General features: G+C 34.8%; 1 long non-coding RNA gene across 1 annotated transcript in view; it reads right to left on the reverse strand.

Annotated features, from left to right (window-relative positions):
• Positions 1 to 2656: 2656 nt before the first annotated feature.
• LOC144457550 (uncharacterized) overlaps positions 2657 to 13857 on the reverse strand; it is a 382871-nt gene continuing 371670 nt past the window's right edge. The window contains exon 4 of the long non-coding RNA XR_013486944.1: positions 2657 to 4727. This is a non-coding gene — a long non-coding RNA (uncharacterized LOC144457550). The remainder of the gene's footprint in view (positions 4728 to 13857) is intronic.

The raw sequence follows: 13857 nt of genomic DNA on the forward strand, positions 1-13857 counted from the left end.
GCATGCAAATGGTCATATGGACTATTTGTGCCCTACCTATCATAGAGCCTTCTGAGCTTATATTAGTATGGTCAGCCATAGTGCAACACACTGTACATTGACCCTGACATTATGATGTTGTTTTGGTCCTCTTCTGCGGGAAGATAAACAACAAAGTCTCTTAAAAAGTTTAAATGAGAGTCTGAGTCTCAGTGATTCACCTTTTGCTTACAAAGTCACAATTCCCCATCTTTCCTATCAATATTCCTTTTTAAATCATTCCTCGTGTCCAAAAGTTTAAATGATTTTTTTTCATTTTCTTAGTTTTATCCTCTTTATTCAAAAAAAGTTGTGCATACAAATTAGGTGATGTAACATCATGATTTTCAGCTAAGAGCTTTTCTATTTCTTAGATGACCTTTGAACTACATTTCTTTACAGTAACATTTCTCCAGTTTTTAATAAATAAAAAAGCTTTCTCTGCCATTTATAACATTAAAGTATTCTTATACATGTGAAGCATCACTTCCACTTAGTTGAAAAAGATACAAGGGGCAGCTAGGTGGCGCAGTGGATAGTACTCTGGCTTTGGAGTCAAGAGGACCTGAGTTCAGATTTAGCCTAGGACACTGACACTTACAGGCCATGTGACCCTGGGCAAGTCACTTAACTCCCATTGCCTCACCCAAAACAAACAGAAAAAGAGATCCAATTCCTCAAATCTCTACCACAGATCTCTTTCTTTCCAAAATTCCATCTAAAAGCTATGTTTCTTCGCACATATATATTTGAGGGGTGAATATTGAAACAAAATTCTTTTTCTCCATGGATCACTTATCACAATTTTCATCCAAAACAGTGGCAATATCTTACATTCTTTAGCAAATTACAAATATATTTCTTTGCACAAAAACATTTTCATGCTCTTTTATTATTAACTACTCCTTAGGGAAATGGGCCTTCCTTTTTTTTTCTTTTTTTCCTTTTCTTTTCTGTGAGGCAATTGGGGTTAAGTGACTTGCCCATGGTCACACAGCTAATAAGTTTCAGGTGTCTGAGGCTGGATTTGAACTCAGGTCTTCCTGACCCCAAGGCCAGAGCTCTATTCACTGCACCACCTACCTGCCCCAAAAGGATCTTTCTTTAAGAAAAAGAGACAATGATTTTACAAACTCAATCATTAATTCTTCAATCATTAATAGTCTACAGAGATAAAATAATCTCTGATTTAATGAGCATTTACTGAGTGCCTATTATGGACAAGTCAATTCTCCAAGACTATAAGTGCCCAAGAAGATGCAAAAGGAGAAGCTGGGGAAACATATTCTAACCACTCAATTGCAGGTACATAGGTATTATTAGTCAAAGCATCCTATGAAGTTTAGACTCATGCCTTATAAAGTAAAGTGTTAGAAATAAGTATATTTCATAATAATTTTATTGAAACCAATTACTATTAAGTGAGAAAAGTGAATGGAAAGTATGTTTTTCAGGATTTTAAATGTGTTCTCTATTAATAGTAGGTTGTTGGGTTTTTTTTTAAAGAGGAAGTTATTCCAGCACTGATGAATTCACAAGTCTATTGCTGTTGTAGTTATGGGTGTTGTTTTTAAAGGTACAAGGTGCCAAGAAACACAAGATAAGCAAGTTTTGGTATTGTATGGGGAACATAGATGCCGAATTGTCTAGGACTTCAGAGATCATTTACTCCAAACTCTTCCTTTTACAGATGGAAAAAATTTAACACCAGGCCTACTACCTATTAGTAACTTCTTAGACCTGTCAGTAACACAACTAAATAGTTTCAGAAAAGGAATTCAAACCCAGTCCTTCTCAATGGTTTTTTTCTCTATTTCATATACTGTCTATTAGGGCAGCTAAGTGGCGCAGTGAATAAAGCTCTGGCCTTGGAGTCAGGAGGACCTAAGTTCAAATCTGACCTTGTAACACTTGACACTTACTAGCTGTGTGACCCTGGACAAGTCACTTAACCCCAATTGCCTCACCCAAAAACTACAACAACTCTCTATTCCCATTATGGTACCATGGCTGGTTATCTTTTAACCATTATTTTGTTGCTGACTGATGGCCAGGAAAATCCCAACAACCTTATCCTTCACCTATAGTATAAAGTCTTTTTACTAGCCCACTTACGAATGTTGAGGCTAAGGTGAGCCTAGGGATGTGGACTTGTCTGGACCAGTCTGACTATATGTTCTGTTTATGGATAATAATCTGGGGCATGCCTGGAGATGAGAAAAACATCCTGGAGATAAAATGATTTTCTAGGAACCATCCAAGGCTCTCCAAATTTCTTCCAAAACAGAGAAAGCCTAGGTCTAATTGAGGCTTCTTGTGCTCAAAAGCAAAACACCCAGATAATTTTGTATGTTTAAACATTTCTGGTGTAGTATGTTTGTGAAAAGCGGCTTTCATTTGATGTCAGGAGACCTAGGTGCAAGCCCCAGATCTGCTTTTTTAACAGCTTTGGTATTTTAGACTTTCACTTAATCTTTCAATATCTAGCTTTCCTGATTTGTAAATGGGCATAATAATCTTCACACTTACAGAGTGCTTGTGAGGAAGGGATAGAGACCAGACCTGTGATTTGATAGAGATATGGAACTACAAGATGAAGAAATTCTAGCAATGCAAGTTGGCACCTTCTCTGCCACTGTCAGTCTAAGAGAGTTTCCTAGAGAACTTAGAGGTTATGAATGACTTGTATCATTTGTTAAATGTCAGAGGGAGAAATTAAACTAAAATCTTCATGATTTCTGTCGCCACTATGCCACTACCCCTCTATGAGGAAAGGTCTTTGTTAAAGTGCTAGATTCAGTGTGGATGATCATAATCCTGATACTGTTAAGCAGCCAATTTCTGGAGTGAGTTTAGATGAGGTTAGTTTATTAGCTTGGCGCTGGTAGACTCAAAAGGAAATGATCTATGCTCTGGAAGAGAGAGGGGCTCAACTTTAGGGTATCTCAAATGGCTTGGCAGGTTTTATTTTGGTAATGTAAAGATTTAATCTTACCAAGCCATTTATCGAAGATAAGTGGAAGATAGTATACATTTGAGTTATATTGAGTTGGACTTGCCTGTGCCAACTTTTTCACGTTTGGCACATGATCTATGTGTCCATTATGTAAGAAATTACAATTTTTTTGCCAAGCAATCCTTTCCAGGAAGGAAACTATAATTTATTAAGGTTGTACTATAATTAAATATCTTTGAGCAATTACGCCATGGCCAAGATGCATCACTGAGATGCTCTTTCATCCCTATTATTAGTACATGCTGGATATTTATTTATTGATTTTTGAAAACAGTATTTTTTCTAATTACATGTAAAGATAGTTTTTAACATTCATTTTTAATAAGATTTTGAGTTCCAAATTTTTCTCCCTGTTTCCCTCCTCTCCCCCCTCCTCAAGACAGCAAAAAATTTAATACAGGTTATACATGGACAATCATATAAAACATATTTCCACATTTATTAGTCAAATAATTGTGAAAGAAGAAACTGAACAAAAGGGAAAAACCACTAAAAAAGTGAAAATAGTATGCTTTGATCTGTATGTAGACTCCATAGTTCTTTATCTGGATGTAAGTAACATTTTCCATCATGAGTCTTTTGGAATTGTCTTCAATCCTTGTATTGCTAAGAATTGCTAAGTCTGTCATAATTGATTCTTACATAATGTGCTGTGCTGTAGCACAATGTTCTCCTGGTTCTGGTCACTTCGCTCAGCATCAATTCACGTAAGTCTTTCCAGATGTTTCTGAAATCCACTTGGTCATCATTTCTTATAGCACAATAGTATTCCATCAGATTCATATACTACAACTTGTTCAGCCATTCCCCAACTGATGGACATTCCCTCAATTTCCAATTCTTTGCCACCACAAAAAGCACATGCTGGATATTCAGGAAATTGTGGATGATCCCAATATATCTTCCTCTCTCATCATCATCATCTCTGTCTCCATGTCTCTGTCTTTGTTTCACTTTCCCCGGAAGTTTGGTGAGATGCACATTATCCAACAGTATTGCTTCTTTCAAACCCATTTGAACTATTCTGTGTTCACTATATCAAGTAGATGAAGGGGAGTCCTAATAAACTGGTTAAACCGATTGAATAAACATTCTAGCATAACTAATAAAAACACTCTAAGAGTATAGGGACTTGATTCTCTTACCTTCCTCTGCTTCAGGATATTGGAGTATCACATAACATGGGTTTTGCTCAGTGTTTTCCATTCCAACAGTAGTTTCCTTTGTAAGTCTCCTTCAAGTAGTTCACCAATGAGGAAAAGAATGGTCCTTTTAAATTTAGTCTGTTTTGACCAGATGTTTCAAATATATTAATGTTGGTTTCAGCTCATCTTTCCCACAAAAATATGAAGTGTCTGCATGCATTTGGACTAGGCAAAGATAACTTCTTTTAGAAGGGAGAGAGGATATTACAAGGCACGTAGTCGGGTTATGGAGTACAACACACCCGCACCTGATTCTGACAACTAGTTGATGTGTATTTCAATGTGTAGGTGGGTGGTCTTAGTCTCATAGGCAGTATTCAGTGGCCACATAATAAAGCAACTGGGGACAAAGTCCCATTGTCAATATATCATACAGGATGTTGGGTTGTTATTTGTTTTCCAAATGTGCCTGGGTCATGCTCTTAAATGTTGCAAAACTGCAGAAATCCTCCAGCTCTGTGGTGTAAGGAACTCCAAGTGAGTCCCTCCTTGAAGAAAAACAAATGTGAAATTCCTTAAAGGCCTGTGTAGACCACATCAGTGATACTTAAGCCACATCAAAACTCCATAAACATCTTGTGTACAACATGAGAAGCACCTCAGTAAACTATTCACCATGCTGGGTGAGGCTGCAAAAGAACCACATATAAGTCTTGTTCAGCCTGCTGACCACATGAAGAACACACAAAACACTTGGGAACCACACATGCTAAATTGAATTGTGCAAATAAATGATAAGGGGTTCAACTATTCCCACACCTACCATGCTAATCCCCACTTCGAAAGGAAGACAAAAATGACTGAATTATGACCGATATTTGTCAATGGGATAGGAAAAGGTAACATCTTTTTTTTTCAGGCAGATTTTATGAAATTTGTATATGAAGGGTTACCCTAGCTTAACCATGGTCTATGGGCCATTGGTGGACTGACAAAAATCTAGAGTAGGAGCTCTTAACATTTTTTTTGTAATGGATCTCTTTGATAGTCTTTAACAGAAGCCTTGCAATCATTCTCAGAATAACGTTTTAAAATGCGTATTATAAAATACATATGATAAAAAAGAAAACCAAATATTTTGAAATAGAATTATCAAAAAAACATTTTTTAAAGTTCAAAGACCTCAGGTTAAACTGAATTAAAGTTAGAAGCATAGTTTATTAGCATATTCATGAAACAATATGCTTATCATTTGGAATAGAATTGGGAGATATTCTAGAGATCTGCTGGTTCAACTCCCTCATTTTGTAGTTCAAGAAACTGAAGTTCACATAAGGCATGGAATTCTGTGGCTTCAGTGCAAAAGCTATAGGAAAGAAAGAGACTCATGCCTGCATAAGTGAATTTTGGCAGGTGAGAGATATTTGGAGCTAGGAATGGGAGCCCTTGGTTGAGATGATTAAGGAAATTGCATTTCCTCTTATGACAGAGTTACTAGACCAGAAGATCAGGTAATGCTGTAGCTATAGCCTACCTAGATTTCAGCAAAAAAGTACTATCCTTAGGGATAAGGTGTATTAAGATCTGTTATTATAAGTAGCTATATTGACTGATAGACAGTACAAGTATGTAAATTCAGAACTAGTTAATGTCTAGGGGCAACTACACAGCACAATGCATAGAGTGCTGGGCCTGGAGTCAGGAAGACTCATCTTCCTGAGTTCGAACCTGGCCTCAGACACATACTAGCTGTGTGAACCTGGGTAAGTCACTTAACCCTGTTTGTCTCCGTTCCTCATCTGTAAAATGAGTTCAAGAAGAAAATGGCAAACCACTCCAGTATCTTTGCCAAGAAAACCCCAAATGCTTTCCAGAAGAGTCAGACAAGACTGAAACGACTCAACAACAACAAAAATGAATGTCTGGCCCTATTAAACAAAACTAGATGACAGAATGTGCATCCAAAAACATTTTGACAATCTAAAATATTGAGCCAAAATTAATGAGATGAAATTGAATATGGATAAATGTAATGCCTTACACTTCTCAAATACTGAAAACATTTGGGGATCTTGTAGATTGAATAATAATCTAATTCTTCCATGTGGTCTCCCAAAGCCTTGTCACAGGCTTCTGTCTAATGAAGGCCTTCCTCACCTCTGTAAACATTGCAAGGATATCAGTGGAACACTCTGGCTGTCCACCTGCAGTCATGACCAGCCAATCTTTTTCTTTTTATCATACAATTCCTTGATCACAATGCCATTCTTCCTTAGAGTTCCTCATTGTTTACATGTTTTAGCCTGCTTGTGTCAGTCCTGTATCTAAATATTGCACTTAATGTGATTCATATCTTTAGCTCTTTGGAGTCAATAGTGTTTTATATCTTGCTACAATGCAACACTTGTGAAATGTTAGTATTGACAAAATGTGTAAGTAAAAGATATTTTCAATTTCCAAAAACAATTCAGCCTCTTCCTGTTCAATTCTAAGTCCAGGCCATTGTCTTTCTGTACTATTTGTCCAACATGTACATATTATTGGTCAAGGTTTATAGCATATCCTTTCAAATGCCCATTGAAATCTAGGTAATAGACATTCTTCATCTTCTCAGTGATTACGTTTCTTCCAGTAGGCTTCAAAATATTATGGCGATTTGATACAATCAACTCTTCAGTTAATGTTTTTTTTTCTTAAGATTTTTTCCTAAATTTTTGCAGTTGATATTTATTCTTTCTCTCCTATTTCCCCCACTACACACATTAGAAAAAAAAATAATAAAACATTTCTAACAAATACACATGGTCAAGAAAAATTCCTTGTTCTCCAAAATGGTTGGATCAGTTCACAGTATCACCAACAGTGAACTACTGCCCAATTCTTCCATATCCCCTCCAACATTTGTCATTTTCTCTTGCTATCATTTTAGCCAATCTGATAGCTATGAGATGATATTTCAAGCTGTTTTATTTGCATTTCTATATAACCATAGATAGTTTTTGATTTCTTCACCTGAAAACTACCTGTTCATATCCTTTGACTATTTATTAATTGGGGAATGATTCATATTCTTATGAATTTGACAGTTTTCTCTATATTTGAAATGTGAATCCTTTATCTGAGAAACTGTCTATAAAATTCTCCACAATTTTTTGCTTTTCTTTTAATCTTGGCTCCATTGTTTTTGTTTGTACAAAACCTTTTTAATTTAATGTAATCAAAATATCCAACTTATATCTCAGAGTGTTCTCTATCTTTTGTTTATCCACAAATTCTTCTCCTATCCATAAATTTGTTAGGTAATATTCCATGTTCTTCTAATTTACTTATGATTTTATGTCTAAGTAATATATTCATGTCTAAGTAATGTATTCATTTTGATCTCATCATGGTAAATTGTATAAGATATTGCTCTATACCTAGTTTCTGCCAGACTACTTCCTGTTTTCCCAACAATTTTTACCAAATAGTAAATTCTAAAAGCTTAAATCTTTAAATTTATCAAAGACAAGGTTACTATAATCATTCACTACCATGTATTATAATCCACCCTATTCCGTTGATCCAACATTCTATTTCTTAGTTGGTATCAAATAGTTTTGGTAATTACCACTTTATAATACAGTTTAAGATCTGATACTGCTAGTTGTCCTTCCTTTATATTTTTTCATTGATTCTTTTGGAATTCTTGACATTTTGTTCTTCCAAATAATTTTTATTATTTTTTTCTAGCTCTGTGAAAGTAGCTCTTTCTAGTTGTTTGGTAGTTTGATTGATACGGCACTGAATAAGTAAATTCACATAGATAGAACTGTCATTGTTATTAAATTGGCTTGGTGCACCGATGAACAATTAATATTTCTCTGATTACTTAAATCTGACTTTATATGTCTAAATGGTACTTAATAATTATGTTCATATAGTTCCTGGGTTCATCATGACAGGTGTACTCCCAAGTATTTTATATTGTCTATGGTTATTGTAAATGAAATATCTCCTATTATCTCTTCTTGCAGGGCTTTGTTTATATATATATATATATATATATATATATATGCACATATATACATATACACATATATATACATATATACATTATATATGCTGATGATATATGTGGGCTTATTTTGTATCCTACTATTTTGCTGAAATTATTGTTTTAATTAACTTTTAATTGAATTTTTAAGAGTTTCCAGGTATATTATCATATCATCTGCAAGAGATGGCTTTATTACCTCCTTGCTCTTTCTGATTCCTCTAATTTCTTTTTCTTTTCTCATTGCTATTGCTAACATTTCTAGTATAGTATTGAATAATACTGGTGATAATGGGCATCCTTGTTTCCTTCTGATCTTATTGGGAAGGCTTCTAGATTATCACCATTATATATAATGCTTGCTGATGGTTTTAGGTAGATGCTTCTTATCATTTTAAGGAAACGCTTTTAAGTGTTTTTAATAGGAATGAGTGTTGTATTTTATCAAAAGCCTTTTCTGCATCCATTGACATAATTACATGATTTTTGTTACGGATACAATCAATCATGTTAATAGTTTTCCTTATATTGAATCAGCCCTTCATTCCTAGTATACATCCCATTTTGTCACACTATATAATCTTTGTGATATATGGATGTAGTTTTGTAGCTAGTATTTAGGATTTTCACATCAATATTCATTAGTGAAATTGGCCTGTGATTTTCTTTTTCTGTTTTTACTCTTCCTGCTTTTGGTATCAGCACCATATTTATTTCATAAAAGAAGTTTGGCAGGACTTCTTTGTCTATTATTTTAAATAACTTGTTTAATATTGGAATTAATTGGTCTTTAAATTTTTGGTAGAATTTACTGTAAACCCATTTAGTTCTGATGCTTTTTTTTTCCTTAGGAAGTTCATTTGTGGCCTGTTCAATTACTTTTTATAAAATAGGTTTATTTAGATATTCTATTTCATCTTCTGTTCATACGGGCAGTTTATATTTTTGTAAATATTTGTAAGTATTCTTCTATTTCTTAGTAACAAATTGTTAAGTTTATTGGCAAATTTAGACAAAATAACTCTTAATAATTGCTTAAATTTCATCTTCATAATTCACCTTTTTCATTTCTAATATTAGTGATTTAGTTTTCTTCCTCTTTTCTTTAAATCATATTAAGCAATGACAAGAGAAAGCTAATGACTTCATAAGACACCAAGAAATAATAAAAAAACAAAAAAAGGAAAAAATATGTAGAGGAAAAAATGAAATATCTCAGAAAAAACAACTGACCCAGAAAACATTGCGGACATATAAGATAAGACTTGTTGGACTACATAAAAGTTATGATAAAAAAAAAAGCCCAGGCACCATACTTCAAGAAATTATTAAGGAAAATTGCTCTGAAGTTTTATAACTACAGGGCAAAATAGAAATTGAAAAAATCCACTGATCAACTGAAAGAAATCCAAATGAAAACTCACAGGAACATTATAGCTACATTTCAAAGTTTTAACTTTATCTGAGATCATGACTGCTACCCCTGTTTGTTTGTTTGTTTTTTTTTGATTAGGTGAAGCATAATACATTTTACTCCTGGCTTTCATTTTTACTCTATATCTGTCTCTCATTTTCAATTATGTTTCTTGTAAATACTAAATTGTTCCATTCTGCTATCCACTTTCATTTTATGGGTGAGTTTAGCACATTCACATTCAAAGTTATAAGGATTAGTTGTATATTTCCCTTGCCCATTTCTAATTTTTAAAGAGTTATTGTCTTCTCTTAAGTTTTGGAATCTCTTTTTTTCTTTTCATAATTTTTTTGGTTTTCTTGAATTACTCTTAAGATTTTATGTGGGGGAAAGAAATTGAAGGTATTAGAATAGGCAAAGAAGAAGCAAAGCTTTTACTCATTGCAGATGATATGATGATATACTTAGAGAGTCCTAGAGAATCAAGTGAAAAGGCTACTTGAAATAATAAACAACTTTAGCAAAATTGCAGGATATTTAAAATAAACCCGCATAAATCATCAGCATTTCTACATATTATCAACTAAGCCCAACAGCAAGAGATAGAAAGAAAAATCTCATTTAAAGTTACTGTAGACATTATAACATATTTAGGAGTCTACCTGCTGAAACAAACCCAGGAACTATATGAACACAATTATGAAACAATTTTCACAGAAATAAAGTCAGATCTAAATAACTGGAAAAACATCAGTCGTTCATGAGTAGGCCAAGCTAATATAATAAAAATGACAATTCTACCTAAATTAATTTATTTATTCAGTGCCATACCAACCAAACTGCCAAAACATTATTTTATAGAGCTAGAAAAAATAATAAGATTCATCTGGAAAAACAAAAGGTCCAGAATATCAAGGGAACTAATGAAAAGAAATGCTAGGGAAGATGGCATAGCCATGCCAGATCTTAAATTGTATTATAAAGCAGCAATCATCAAAACTACTTGGTACTGGCTAAGAAATAGAGTGATGGATCAGTGGGTTAGGTTAGGTACACAAGACACAATAGTTAATGACTATAGTAATCTACTGTTTGATAAACCCAAAGATCCCAGCTTCAGGGATAAGAACTCACTATTTGACAAAAACTGCTGGGAAAAAACTGGAAAAAAGTATGGCAGAAACTAGGCATAGATCAAAATCTCACACCATATACCAAAATAAAGTCAAAATGATTGCACAATTTAGATATAAAGGCTGATGCTATAAGTAAACTAGGACAACAAGGAATAGTTTACCTGTCAGATTTATGGAGAACAGAAGAATTTATGACCAAACAAGAGATACAGAACATTATGAAATGCAAAATGGATAACTTTGATTACATTAAATTGAAAAGTTTTTGCACAAACAAAGCCAATGCAACCAAGATTAGGAGGGAAGCAGAAAACTAGGAAAGAATTTTTACAATCCATGTCTCTGATAAGGGCCTCATTTCTAAAATATATAGAGAACTAAGTCAAATTCATGAGAATACAAGTCATTCCCCAATTGAGAAATGGTCAAAGGATACGAACAGGCAGTTCTCAGATGAAGAAATTAAAGCCATCTGTAGTCATATGGAAAAATGCTCTAAATCACTATTGATTAGAGAAATGCAAATCAAAATAACTTTAAGGTACCACCTCATACCTATCAGATTGGCTAACATGACAAAACAGAAAAATGACAAATGTTGGAGAAGATGTGGGAAAATTGGAACATTAGTACATTGTTGGTGGAGATGTGAAATGATCCAACCATTTTTGAGAGCAATTTGGAACTATGCCCAAAGGGCTATAAAAATGTGCATACCCTTTGACCCAGCAATAGCACTTCTAGGGCTATATACCAGAGAGATCATACAAATGAGAAAAGGACTCACATGCACAAAAATATTTATAGCAGCTCTTTTTGTGGTGGCCAAGAATTGGAAATTGAGAGGATGCCCATCAACTGGGGCATGGCTGAGCAAGTCATCATATATGAATGTAATGGAATACTATTGTGTTGTAAGAAATGATGAGTAAGCGGACTTCAGAAAAACCTGGAATGACTTGTATGGACTGATGCTGAGTGAAGTGAGCAGAACCAGGAGTCGTACATAGTAACAGTCATGTTTTCTTTGTTCCCCCAGTACCTAGTATCATCATACAATGCTTAGAGTAGATGCTTGTTGACCCATTGCTTGTTTCATTGACACACACATTGATCCCAAACCAGTTATCTCATCAATGCCTGGCAACTTGTCATAAGGAAAATTGGACTAACAGCTTTGTATAGATTTGAGCAAATCCAGGATTACTACTTGAAAAATTACTTGTCTCTCTTGCTTGCCCTATAGTCTTAATTTAAAAAACAAGAATGTGATAGGCCATGAGCATAGAATAACAACACATCATGAGTAGAGAACAATAGAATGTCATTGTGCTAAGAAATTCACTGATTTTATGGATGAGGTGAATAAAGGCTGAATAAGCAATGGGACTTGAACCCAGTCACACAACTAGGCCCCCATATAGGATTAAGGACTTTCTAGATGCCTCGGCATTGAGGTAAACCACCATAGGGAGCCAAACAAAAAGCTGGATTATCCAAGAAATCATATCTACTCTTATTTTTAGGTGTAAAAGACCTCCCTTGTCCCTTTACAATGTATGGCTGCTATTATGTTAGTGCTTTGTCAAGTTTGATTTTCAATGGTCTTTGGTGATGGGCTTCTCACCACTTCCCTTGGTGGAGATTCCATGGTCTGAGGAATCTCATCAGGCGGAAGTTTATCCTAATGTGGTTCCTGTGTTTCTTACTGGACATTCTTGAGGTCTTCTTGTGGTCCAGGTATAACTGATGTGGCCCACATGAATTTTATGGGAGTTATTCCATTTATTTTCATTCAGGGAGGAACCTGTGAGGAATTTTTGTTTTCACCACACAGCATACAATTCTCATGATTCTTATTTGTTATTTGTTGAATGCCGATAGGGTTCTTGGTTGGTTAGAAGTCTAACGGAGCTAAATATTTAGAGGTCAGAATTGTGGAAGAGAGAGAGAAAGTTTGGGGTTTGGAGGTTGACAGAATGAAAAGTGACGACTGTGAGTTTGAGACTTGGGCCTCCCCACTAGACCAGTTATGACTGGTAAATTCAGTAAAGCACTTCATCATTTCATTTTTAAAAGTTTTCAGATTGGAGGCTTTCTGTCATGGAGACAAAATAATAATTGGGTTGACTGGATATGTTCACTTTTCTTCCATTTGTTTTGACTTTATGGAGCTTGTCACTTGAAGGAGTAAAGAAAAATAGGCATTAATTTAAGAGTAATGTGTGTTCAGAAGCTTAAAACTAAATAAAATATTCATTTTGCTTTTTAAAATGTAATGGAGGGCCTGGCCAATGAGGACACCAGTCTTTAAAGCACATACAGTATCCTGTACCTGCTGCATAACCAAGTGCATATTGCTTTTGGAAATCTGTGATAACATATAATGGGAGCAGACCTGCTTTCCCATTCAAACTTCAAAGTATGAGCAGGAATTCTGATACTGCTTCCTCTTGGCTTACTGAATAGTGACCAAAAAAAATAATTTTAATTGACTGATGAATGAGAATTGAGTGTTCATGCAAAAGGTGTGGATGAAAACTCTCTGCCTCTCTGTCTCTTTGTCTCTGTCTGTCTGTCTGTCTCTGTCTCTCTGTCTGTCTCTGTCTCTCTCTCTCTCTCTCTCTCTCTCTCTCTCACACACACACACACACACACACACACACACACACACACACACACACTCAAGACAAGAATTGCCCTAAGCCTCAGGTGGGGAGAGAAGTAGTAGATGCTGCTGCTGGTTGCTTTATCTCCCAACCAGATTGTCTGGTGTCCTTGAACCCATGGTGCTTCTGTTTCTTCTCTTTTCATTTTGTTTTTTCTTCTTTCTTAGGCGAATGGATTTTACTGACAGAATGACCTTGAGCTTTAAAAGGTCTGAAGAGATACAAGAAGATAGATAGATAGATAGATAGATAGATAGATAGATAGATAGATAGATAGATAGATAGATAGATAGAAGGCACAGGGTGAGTTGAAGATGAAGGGGGATATCTGGAGAATAAAATTAAGGGTGAGAGAGGATTATACTAGGAGAAGGAGAAAGGGAGAGGTAGAATGGGGTACATTATCTCGCACAAAACAGACAA

The sequence above is a fragment of the Phascolarctos cinereus genome, unplaced genomic scaffold, assembly GCF_003287225.1.
Source record: "Phascolarctos cinereus isolate Bilbo 61053 unplaced genomic scaffold, phaCin_HiC Scaffold_5;HRSCAF=322, whole genome shotgun sequence".
Classification (NCBI taxonomy): domain Eukaryota; kingdom Metazoa; phylum Chordata; class Mammalia; order Diprotodontia; family Phascolarctidae; genus Phascolarctos; species Phascolarctos cinereus.